This window comes from Patagioenas fasciata, chromosome 11, assembly GCF_037038585.1.
Source record: "Patagioenas fasciata isolate bPatFas1 chromosome 11, bPatFas1.hap1, whole genome shotgun sequence".
In the NCBI taxonomy this organism is placed as follows: domain Eukaryota; kingdom Metazoa; phylum Chordata; class Aves; order Columbiformes; family Columbidae; genus Patagioenas; species Patagioenas fasciata.
Window position 1 is genome coordinate 8,287,521 of NC_092530.1, and position 10,978 is coordinate 8,298,498.

The window sequence follows — 10,978 nt, forward strand, 5'->3', positions numbered from 1 at the left end:
CCAGCAGTGAGAAACAGTGGTTTTCAAGGTCCTGGCAGAAGCAAGGAAGGTAAATAGCAGAGTAGAGACCTTGGTGGACCTGAGCTGTAACCGTGCTCCTCAGACTGTTCCCTGTCACCCATGGGAGCCCCAAGAGACTGTTCCCCCCCAACCTGCATCCACCACCCCAGCACGTGCCTTGTCCCCCCGCAGGTCAGAGAAGTCCATTGCTCTGCAGACAGCAGTTTTTCTCACCCCAAATTCCTGGTGGTGGCTCCTGGGACAGTTCAGGGAAATCCCTGCACATCCCAGAGAAACTACCTCGTGCTCTGACTGTGATCTCCAAGCAGCTCCTCAGATGGCAAATAATCTTTTTTCCACTTAAATGAAAACAAATGAAACAAAAAACCTCCTAAGGGTTTGCTGTGGTGAGGCTCTGCCAGGAGAGAGGAGCTGCTTGGCCCCTTAGGGAGTGGATGGAGAGGTCAGATCCATATTCTTCTTCCTTTTATATGCAGCCACTCTGGGGAAGTGTTTACAGGAACATGAAGAGCCGGAGCAGCACAAGATAACACCAGGGAAAAGCTGGCAGCCAGCAAAAGGCTCCATGAAGGGGGAGGAACCACATCATCCCCTGTGCAGGCCTTTCAGTTCCCAGGAGACAGACAGACATGGAGCTTGTAAGAGCAAAAGCGTTGTGGGAAGGGGCTGAGCCAAAGGCCATCAGATCTGGAGCCTGCCCATGGCTGCGCTGGAGGCATTTCCATAGAAAGAGCTGCAGAAGACAATGCTGGTGCTAAAACCAGCTGCCAAGCATCCCTGCAGCTGATCTGGCAACTGAAGGAAGTTGCCATCTGAGTCTATTTTCCCTGAGACTTGTGCCTTGGAGATCACAGCTTCTCCCACTGAACGGCACGCTCCAGACAGGATCTTCCACTTGCTCTGATCAGTCTCCAACTAAGAAAGCAACAGCCCTGTCCCAAACCTAATTCCTCCATGGCAGGAGCAGACTGGCTTTTGGGAAGGAAGGGGAGGCTTGTTCCCAACCAGAAGCCCTTGGAGGTCCTTCTGCATCCTTCCTGATGCTCTTTGATGGCACCCATCATGCCTGCAAGTTGCTCCTCTGATTGTAAACACTAACTAGTGAAAGAATTTGCACATCTTAGAGCCAGCCAGTTGTGCACACACACAGAAGACAAATGAACTGCTCTTACACTGGGTGCCGGCCAACACGAGTGACCTCTGGAGAGGAGCTGTGGAGCGGTTTGTCAGGCTGCAGAGCAACAGCAGCCTTGCCTGGTAAACAGCGATGGAGAACCACCCGGACTGCTTGAACCACTGGGATGGAAAACCTGTGTCCTTAGCCCTGAGGTGGGATTTGCCTTTCAGGGGAATTGAGTTTTAAAAGCATTTTGCACCTCCAGGTTTGCAAGCAGTGACCAGGTACCAACTTGTGAGTTTTCTGCTTACTGCAGATGGGACATCTGGGGAGCTCCTTCCCTGGGGATGGAGCACAGGACAAAACCCAGCATGGCATGAGGATACACATGGGGGTGAAGAGTGGGTCACAGCAGGAGAAGGAGCCATTTCCAATTCATTTTGCTATGCATGTTTTCCAAAAATCACACCTGGAGCATTTTCACCCCTAATGAGGCATTGGCAGAGATCATTCATTGTTGGGTATTGTGTAACCAGGTAGTTCAGGGCTTTCGAGTGATATTTTATATAACCGGCTCTATTTTTAACTTAATTTGCAATTAATTAGAAACTGGAGCTCACTGGAGCTGTAATTAATGTTTACATTTCCACATAAACTTCCATCCCAAAGGTCTCAGGAAACTGCATGTACCCTACCGTGTTCATCCCATACACCCACACTGGGAGAGAACAGGGCTCACCTGCAAAGTGACACAAATGCTGAGGAGCTTTGAGAGATCGGTGACTACAGGAACATTTCACACACGCTGGCGTGGATACACACACGTACTCAGAAACACATGTTCCTGACACACTCAGAACATCAAAGAAATTATTAACATTGATGCTTTCTAGGTTATAACTTCACAGCAGAAATTCTCTTGACCTTCCTCTGCCCAGGAGTCTTCGTGCATTTTTGTCCTATTGCATGATACCACTGGAAAAGACTGGAGGTCACTGACGTGCTATTTAGCTCAGCATCCTCACCCCTGCCCTGGAAAAGCTGCCACTCACTGATGTGCGCTTGGACAGGACCTGTCACAGCTTAAGCCTGCTGTAGGAACAGAGGTGCATTTTGCATATCATGCTAATTCTACCCAAGTAAGGCTGAAATACGAGAAGGAATTAGGAAGGAAAAAATGGTTATACAAGAATGCCAAGAAATAACAAAAATTTGATGTGTTTAAGGAGCCAGTGTGAAGTGTAAGGAACAGTTAATTATTAATAGCATCATTAAATTCCTGGCCTAAACAATTATATCCAGCAAGCCATTCCTTCAGAAAAGGCATCAACAATCAAACTATGAAAAGCCAATTTGCATTTCCCCCCCCCCCCTTAATTGTTCTGCAGTTCTCAGCTGGAAGTGTGATTTTGGAACAAAAACGGCGGAGGGCTTTTTAGGGAAAACCTATTGCAAGCTGCTGGGGAACAAAAGCACTGCAGTCTTCGGCAATGTTTCACATTGCATCTCATTGAATAGCATTGAAGGGCTATCCATCCCAGCTCTGGGTGCTCAAGCCCATGTTTGATCCTCTCTGCATCCCCAGGGATGGACTAAATTGTGCACAAATTAATGGGAAGACACCCCTACATGCTGGCTGCCCTGAGCTGTGATCAGGACCTTTATCCCTCCACCAGTTACATGCTGGAAAGGTAGAAGCTTGAGCCGCAAACCACTGGAAATACTCCAATGTGGACTTCTGGGTTAAGGTTCACTGGTATACAAAGGAGTTTGCTGCCTATACCAGCATCACCTTAAATACTACGTGTTGTAATTTTTCTGTGCTTCTTTCCTAGGCTGCAATAACTCCTTCTTTTGAGTCTGGTGGGATTAGGAATGAAAAGAATATGCTAATGCAGGCCACACAAACACTTTGCTGAGATGTGCTTTATGCATTTGTATGGCAGAGGAGCAGAGCCTCCTGTAGCATTAATACCTGTACCATTAATGCCCGTACCCTTAATACCTGTACCATTAATACCTGTATCATTAATACCCATACCATTAATACCTGCTGCTCGGCTGCTGGCAGAGCCACCCAGGGAAGCACAGCTGGGTTCACTGTGGGACAGGAGGAAACCAGCAGCTTTGAAGCACATCTGCTCTGAGGGGTTACGTTGAGCTGTTTGTCTTCACCACTGAAGAGGAAACCAAGAGGGCTTAGTGCCCAGGGACCAGTCTACCTAGAAATAACCCCATTCACAAAGGCTGAGGGCAGAGCTGAGTGGCACATGTTTAAAGGGTGGCTGGAGAAGCCAGGAAGACCAGGAGTCATGGTGGCAGATGTGGTTATCACCCTTCCTGCGTGGTCCTGTGCTCCCCAGCAGCAGCAGGAGTCCCAGCCTCGGGCTGGTCCCTTGCACAGGGTGTTGTGCAGCAGGGAACAGAAGAGTTCAAACCCTCTGAATCCTGCCAGAGGTGCCTGAAATATTTATACCCATTACACACAGGGTTCATTCAACATCAGAGAGTGTTGTTAGCCAGCCAGGAACAGCTGGTAAAGTGAGTAATTCCTGTTTATCCTTCAATATTTGTACTTCTTTGTTCAAAATGGTGTTCTGTTCTGTTTAATTCGGGGATTTTGTTTTCATTTTCCTCATGTCCCAGGAAACTCCTGGTTTTTCTTTGCTCTCCTCCAAAGCTGATAGAACACAAGGCCCATTTTCTCGCAGATAGTTTGGTCCTTGACATCAGTGAGAACAATTTCTTCCCGGTGAGGGTGTCAGAGCCTGGCCCAGGCTGCCCAGGGAGGTTGTGGAGTCTCCTTCTCTGCAGACATTCAAACCCGCCTGGACACCTTCCTGTGGAACCTCAGCTGGGTGTTCCTGCTCCATGGGGGATTGCACTGGATGAGCTTTCCAGGTCCCTTCCAACCCCTGACATGCTGTGATTCTGTAATTCCAAGTTTACACATGCCGGGGGCAGAGCCTGCTCACCCTGAGCAGAGCCCTGGGCACGAGGTCTGGAAACCAGGTCTTGTTTCTGCAGTTGACCTGCTCTGCGATGCTGGAAACATCAGGTACTCGCTGTTTGTGCAGTTGTCCTCCTCACTGCTGATTGCGCGTCCTGTTTGCTGCCAGCTGGAAGCGTGTGAGCGGTACCCGACTGCTGCAAGGTCATGCAACACTTCCCGTCTTGGTAACGGTGCAGGAGAACCAGAGATCACTGGGATGGAACACTGTCCCCTGCCAAGGGAATAAACATCTCAGCTTCTCCTCTGTATTTATTTTCCACAAATGCCTCGGCTTTGCTTGAGCAGCAGGAAGCCATTAATTACCCGGTGACAGTGTTCCACAAGCATCCCTTAATTGAATGCCATTATCCCTTAATTAATTAAATACCAATTAATTACCAGGAACATTGCATGACACGTAACAAATGCCATCAGCTAGTTGAGATGGAATAATTTAAAACCTGGTGAGCAGGGCCCAAATAATAATGATCAGGAATTGTCCAGCATAGAAAACTATAACGATCTGAGTGTCATTTGGCTCGAGGCAGAGTGGGACATGTTTGCAGGGAAAGTCCCTCGTCAGACTCGCATCCCAGCAGTGAAGATGGAAGGGCTATTGCTTTTCAAGCAGGGAGAAGCCCAGGCAGGCACGGCTTCAGCTGCTTTCCTCTGGCACTACCTGCAGATTCAAAGCTGGTCCAAAATGTCCCAGTAGCTCAGGTCTCCTGCCAATGATGCCGAGTTAAAGGAATCGAAATATTTCATGGGCACATAATGGTAAAATAAGTGGTTGTCTCATTTGGTTGTGTAGTATTGGTACTTGGCAGAAATTTCACAAGCAGGAAAATGCAAAATGTGGAGTTTTCTTTCCAATCTGGAGCAAACAGAAACTTTTCTTCCCCCCATGGGGGAGAAACGTGGAATTTCCAGCAGTAACCTTGCAGGATGAGTTTCTGCACACCACAGCACAAGGGATAGCCCTGCCCCTGAGCACCGGGACATGAGACACAAGGGATGTGTTATTGCCATTTACAGGATGAAATCATCAAGGTTAAGCTCCTTGCTCTAAGCCACACAGGGCAGCAGGAGTAGATCTGAGCCTTGAGCTCTGCCCCCCAGTTTGCTGTGTCAGGGCCACCGTGGGCTGGAACCTCTGCCCCCTTTAGCAGCCCTGGTTTTATGGCTGGAGATGCTCCCTGCACAAAGAAATGCACTTTTCTTCTTCCTTGACCGTGCATGGACCACACCTCCCCAGTGAGGAAGGCAAGCAGCCCCCACAGCATTCACCCTGGGCCATTGCAGATTTGCAGCCCCTTGCTCACGGCAGCAATGGAACAAAGCCTGGAAGAGGAGACAGGAGAACACCCCGAGGTCTCGCAGTTCTTGGATGCACAAAAAGCAAAGCCAGGCATGGGCTTCCCCCATCCCCAACAGCCTGGCAAGAGGGATGCTCCTGCCTGCGCGGCCACGCAGGAGTTAAAGCCTCTGAATCCTCTGCCAGCTAAGCGGAGATAATAGCCTTTCTCAGACGAGTGCTTAATGGCCGCAAGGGAGGATTGTAAATGGATTATATTTTTATTTTAAACTAGCGGTAAAGCCAGGACCAGATCCAGAAAGGGGAAACAAAGGCACATACATAGACGCGAAAGGCAGAAAATAGAATAAGTAGCCTTCCAGAAGCACCCTCCTGTATAAATATCTCTGTTTCTAAAGGTTGCCATCAGACACCTCACATCTGACCCAAGCGCCTGCACTCTCTCCTTTGCTCTTATCTCACAAGGAGATCTTCGTTGTAGGACTGCTTATGAACTCACTCTCCCTCTTTCTTTGGGTTCAGAAAGCTTCTGCTGCCATCAGGAAAATCAACCCATTTCAATATAAGGTTGCGATGGGGCTCAGGGAGAGCAATTTCTAGTTTGCAGCACTTTACCCACCTCAGACCCCTCCTCAAGATGCTTTTCCGCGGGCAGGCTGGCATTAGCCCCAAACAGTGGTGCCCTCCCAGGTTTGGGAAGGGAAGTTAGCTGCACGAGCAACTTGCTTGCAGGTGACAGAGAGACTCGCAAGTAAAGAATTAGGTTCTTTTTAGCACAGCGGTCTCTGGAATGTCCTTCAGAAAATGTTGCAGCGAAGCACTTGGCTTTGCAAAAGGATTGCAGAGGTTTTCCAGGCTGTGTCAGAAACATAGGCACATCTTTCACCCTTTTTCACAGCAGTGGGGCATTGGAGTCTTTCCAGGCTTCCCAAAAAGCCTCATACACACCAAGTATGTAATAATTTGTACGTATTGCCTGCAGAGATGGTTATAATGAAATGAGCTGCCTGGTGCAACCAGGAGACAGTGATGGGCAAATGTGATTGCAAACACTTGAATGACCACAAGTACCGTGAGTTCATGCGAGCAACTCCCCTGATCTTTTTCGCATCCCAAAGGTATTGAAAAGTCACTGACAATGCTCTGCCCAGCAGTGCTGCCTGAGCCACAGCCACAGCAGGTGTGCTTTAAAGGGGGGCCTGGAATGTTTAGGACTCGGGAAACTTGAAACTGCTTATTTCCATTTCAAAAAACAAAGTATCTGATCAAAATGGTTCATTGTGCAGCCATCGGGGAGAAAAGAAACCTGCTTTGGTTTAATGCATACACTGATTTAATTGATATAATGATCCTAATGTTCTACTAAAGGAACGTTGCAGCCTGAGTTATGTCAGAGAAACTTGTTTTTTCCTCTTCTGCAATTATTATGATCTATGTCTATTTTCCAAGCACTAGGAGATTAAAATCGGGATCAATGAACTTTGCAGAAATTATAAATCAGTCAGAGAAGAATCTTGTATTAAAAGGGAAAGCGCAGATTTGTCCTGCTGGGGGGTGACATGGGCAGGCAGAGCTGAGGGGGTAAGAGGGTCTTCAAGGGGATGGAAGAGCTTGATGGGGATCCTGGGCTTGGCCAAAGCGAGCCCAAGAGGTGGAAGGGGAATGAAAGTTTCTCTTCCTTCCCATGCATGAAGTTCCCTTTGCTGTTGATGCTGTGGGCACCTGGCAGGCAGGAGCAGGGTTCCTCGCTGCTTCGGGCAGCCTGCATTCAGGAATGATGGATGGGTCTCATAAGCAGAGAGGAAAGAGAGATATCATCTTCTGCTTGACAGAGTCTAAATCACTTAGTTCCTATTAAATTAACACCCAGAAAACCCAATGGAACTTTGCCGACATAAGGAAAACTTATTATAGCCTATAACTAACCACCATTAGTTACAGGCAGTGTCAGTCTAAACACTGCAGGGAAATTAAGCTGTTTGTTTAATGCTGTTTCTATGCTCTCTTATTAGACATAAACAGCTTTGATCTCCTGGGACTCGCCTCACTAGGCCAAGGCCAATGCTTTCATCCATTTCTATGGAGGGTTTTATGCTCATCTCTTATTCCTGCTGTTCTCCGCTCTCACCATTTCCCCGCAGAACAAGCATCACCAGAGCGCGATGCACTGGTGCAACACGGAGGTGCTCAGCCTTGGAGCCTCATCCCGGCGTTTCCTCTGGGGCCATGGCTTGTGACAGCTCCTGGAGAGTCACCGTCACACCTCTGCAGGCAAAGGACCTGCAGAGCAAAGCAGGCTTGGCCGCAGACATGGTAGTGGACACATTGCTGAGGACTGACAAAGATTCTGGCTGCTAGTTAAGTCTCATTATTTCACTAGCTAATGCTATGTAATTTTGCAGCAATTATATATTGCCCACAGGAAAAAAAAAAAAGGCAAATTTCAATGAGGTGGTGCAGTGGGACCCACTGGCTGTTTAAAATGCAGGAAGAGCCACACGCTGTAGCTGCTGTGTAATTAAATAAAACTTGCTCAGTAGATGAGAAAGCATTTATTGAGCAGCTACTTGGTCCTCAGAAAACCTTGCCAAGAAGTTTCCAGCAGAAGGGTTTTCCGCTGGAGAGGCAGGAAAAATTGAAACATCTTGCGGAAATCCACTGAGAGGGATGAAAATCAAAGCGAGCCACTGCCACCCCCATTATGGATTGCTGGTGCCAAACCAAATACTTTTTGCTTTGACCTTATTTTTCTATTTAATTTACTTGAAGTTTGATGCTGTGATGAAACATGAAGTTTAATATTTATTGGCTAGTTATTAACATACCTATAGCTTAATGCAACATTAAGATACAGATACAGTAATATATAGTATTACATAATATATAATTATATAATATAATATATATTTTATCAAACTTCAACCTTCCTGGAGCGAAGCATCTTTACCTTTACCTTACTCTTTACCATTCTTACCTGAAACGAAATAGTTGGTGTTATCAAAATGAAACAATTTGGGTTTTTCGAGGTGACAAGCACACCTCCTATTCTCTTTTTCTCTGATGAGTTCTGCCTGTATCCCTTTCTTGCCTTGGATGTCTTCATTGTTATATACAGTGTTTTGTGCCTTGGCATCAGGGTGATACTTTAGAAATGCCGACATTCAGATGGTGCTGATCTCTTCTGTTTAACACTTTCCACCAAGGGGACTTCGAACACTTTCCAGACACTCTTGATTTCACCTTGGACTCTGCTTGCATTTTACAGCAGCATAACCTGAAGTGCCAAGCATCACCCTGCAAGTCACTTCTGTGCGAGGAAGCTGGACAAAGAAGTGAGGAGCTTTGTGGAGGAGTGGGCTTGGTGCTGGACGCGCTCCTGCCCCGGCCCTGTGGATGAGCTTCTCCAGCAGGTCCCATCCCTCTTCCAGCTCTCCTGGTGCACCCCCAAAGTATTTGCTGTCTCTTTTGTTCCTCTAGTGAATTTTCCGAGCTTCCCATGTACCTTAACACCCGCAGCACTGTGAGACATTTTAGACCTGTACAGTATTGCCATGAACCATACGTTGACCTAATAAAATGGGAAGAGCGACCGTAACTCCAAAGCGCCAGAAAATATTTAACATTCAAACTTGTTTTCACCCAAAGATGTGCCATATTCAAATACAAAGCCTCTTGTCATCAACAACTGCAGCCACTTTAGAATCAAACTGTTCATTGCATGCTGAAGCAACATTGTTGGCCAAGAAACCAGCTTTATTTTCAGTTGCTTTTGCTTTCTCCGAGAGGCTGCAAATAAGAAGATGTAGACATTAACACTTCGTTAATACATTAACTTTCCTTTTAGCTATAGCTATATTCACCATGACTGTAGATAAGGGTAGCAGCAAACAATCATTGAAGCTTAAAAAAATTTTTTTAAATAAGTACCAAGGCCTCATATTTGTTCTGAAACTGTTCTATTTTCAGGGAATACTGTTTAATTGTATTGTATTGTGTTGATTGACATGCAGGAGGAATGTGAAGTCAAGCAGAGGCAGGAGGAGAAATCTCCCTTGGGCAGGCAGGTCACAGAATCACAGGATCACAGAATCCCAGAATGTCAGGGGTTGGAAGGGCCCTGGAAAGCTCATCCAGTGCAATCCACCCATGGAGCAGGAACACCCAGCTGAGGTTCCACAGGAAGGTGTCCAGGCGGGTTTGAATGTCTGCAGAGAAGGAGACTCCACAACCTCCCTGGGCAGCCTGGGCCAGGCTCTGACACCCTCACCAGGAACAAGTTCCTTCTCATATTTAAGTGGAACCTCCTGTGTTCCAGTTTGCACCCATTGCCCCTTGTCCTGTCACTGGTTGTCACCGAGAAGAGCCTGGCTCCATCCTCCTGACACTGCCCCTTTCCATATTGATCCCCATGAATGAGTCCCCCCTCAGTCTCCTCTTCTCCAGCTCCAGAGCCCCAGCTCCCTCAGCCTTTCCTCACACGGGAGATGCTCCACTCCCTTCAGCATCTTGGTGGCTGCGCTGGACTCTCTGCAGCAGTTCCCTGTCCTTCTGGAACTGAGGGGCCACAACTGGACACAATATTCCAGGTGTGGTCTCCCCAGGGCAGAGTAGAGGGGCAGGAGAACATCTCTCGACCTGATGCTCTCACAGGCAGGTCCTGCTGCTCTCCCAGGGAGGGACCAGCTGTACAGAGCAGGACCGAGAGGAAGAGCAGCCAGGCTGAGGACCAGTGGGAAAAAATGATCTGGAAGCTGTCAGTTCCCTCCCCGGCAGCTGTTGTGGCAGAAGAGAAGGTAAAATTACAGGCAGCGAAGCTGGGGTCTGTGTCTGGACCATTGCAGCCGGCCTCGAGGGGGGAAAATGGAAGAGCGTGAAAGTCCATGTACAAAGTCAAGGCTCGCAGTGGTGCAGGGACTCTCCAAGCATCCCAGAGAAAGATTTATAGCTAATGTTTACTGCATATTTCTCACACGCTGATAATGGTTCCTATAAAAGCCAGACACAATCTTGCTGGCAGGTATTATAGGGGCAGAGTTTAATGCACATAAAAAGCAGATGTGTGTAGGTGGGGCTGCAGTGGAGAAGGGCTCTCAGCGACATTTGGTACTTTTCCTCTGGTGACAAGAGCTCTTCCAAAACATATAAAAGTATTTTGGATCTGGCCAACCTGCAAGGTTATAAGAAGGAATTGCTTTAACCTGAGAAAACCACAGAAAAGTTGGGAAGTTAAGAATAATTATGTTTGGAGCCAACACAAAAGAGATTGAAAATGAAATGCTTTTTCAGGGCTGGGTGTCTGTCTGAACATCTGAGTTCCTCTTTGGACAGCAGGGAAGGTGACCCCACAATGAGCATTGCAATGAGGTTCCCACACACCAGAGGGTGACGGTCCTTCAGGGACACCCTCCTCACCCACACCATGGCACTACCTGTCTATCCATCACATATAGCTTCATAAATAATCATCCACTGTACCACCTATGGGAGCAAAATCCCCTTTCTACGAGGGGTTCATTTGTAGTATCCCAATAAA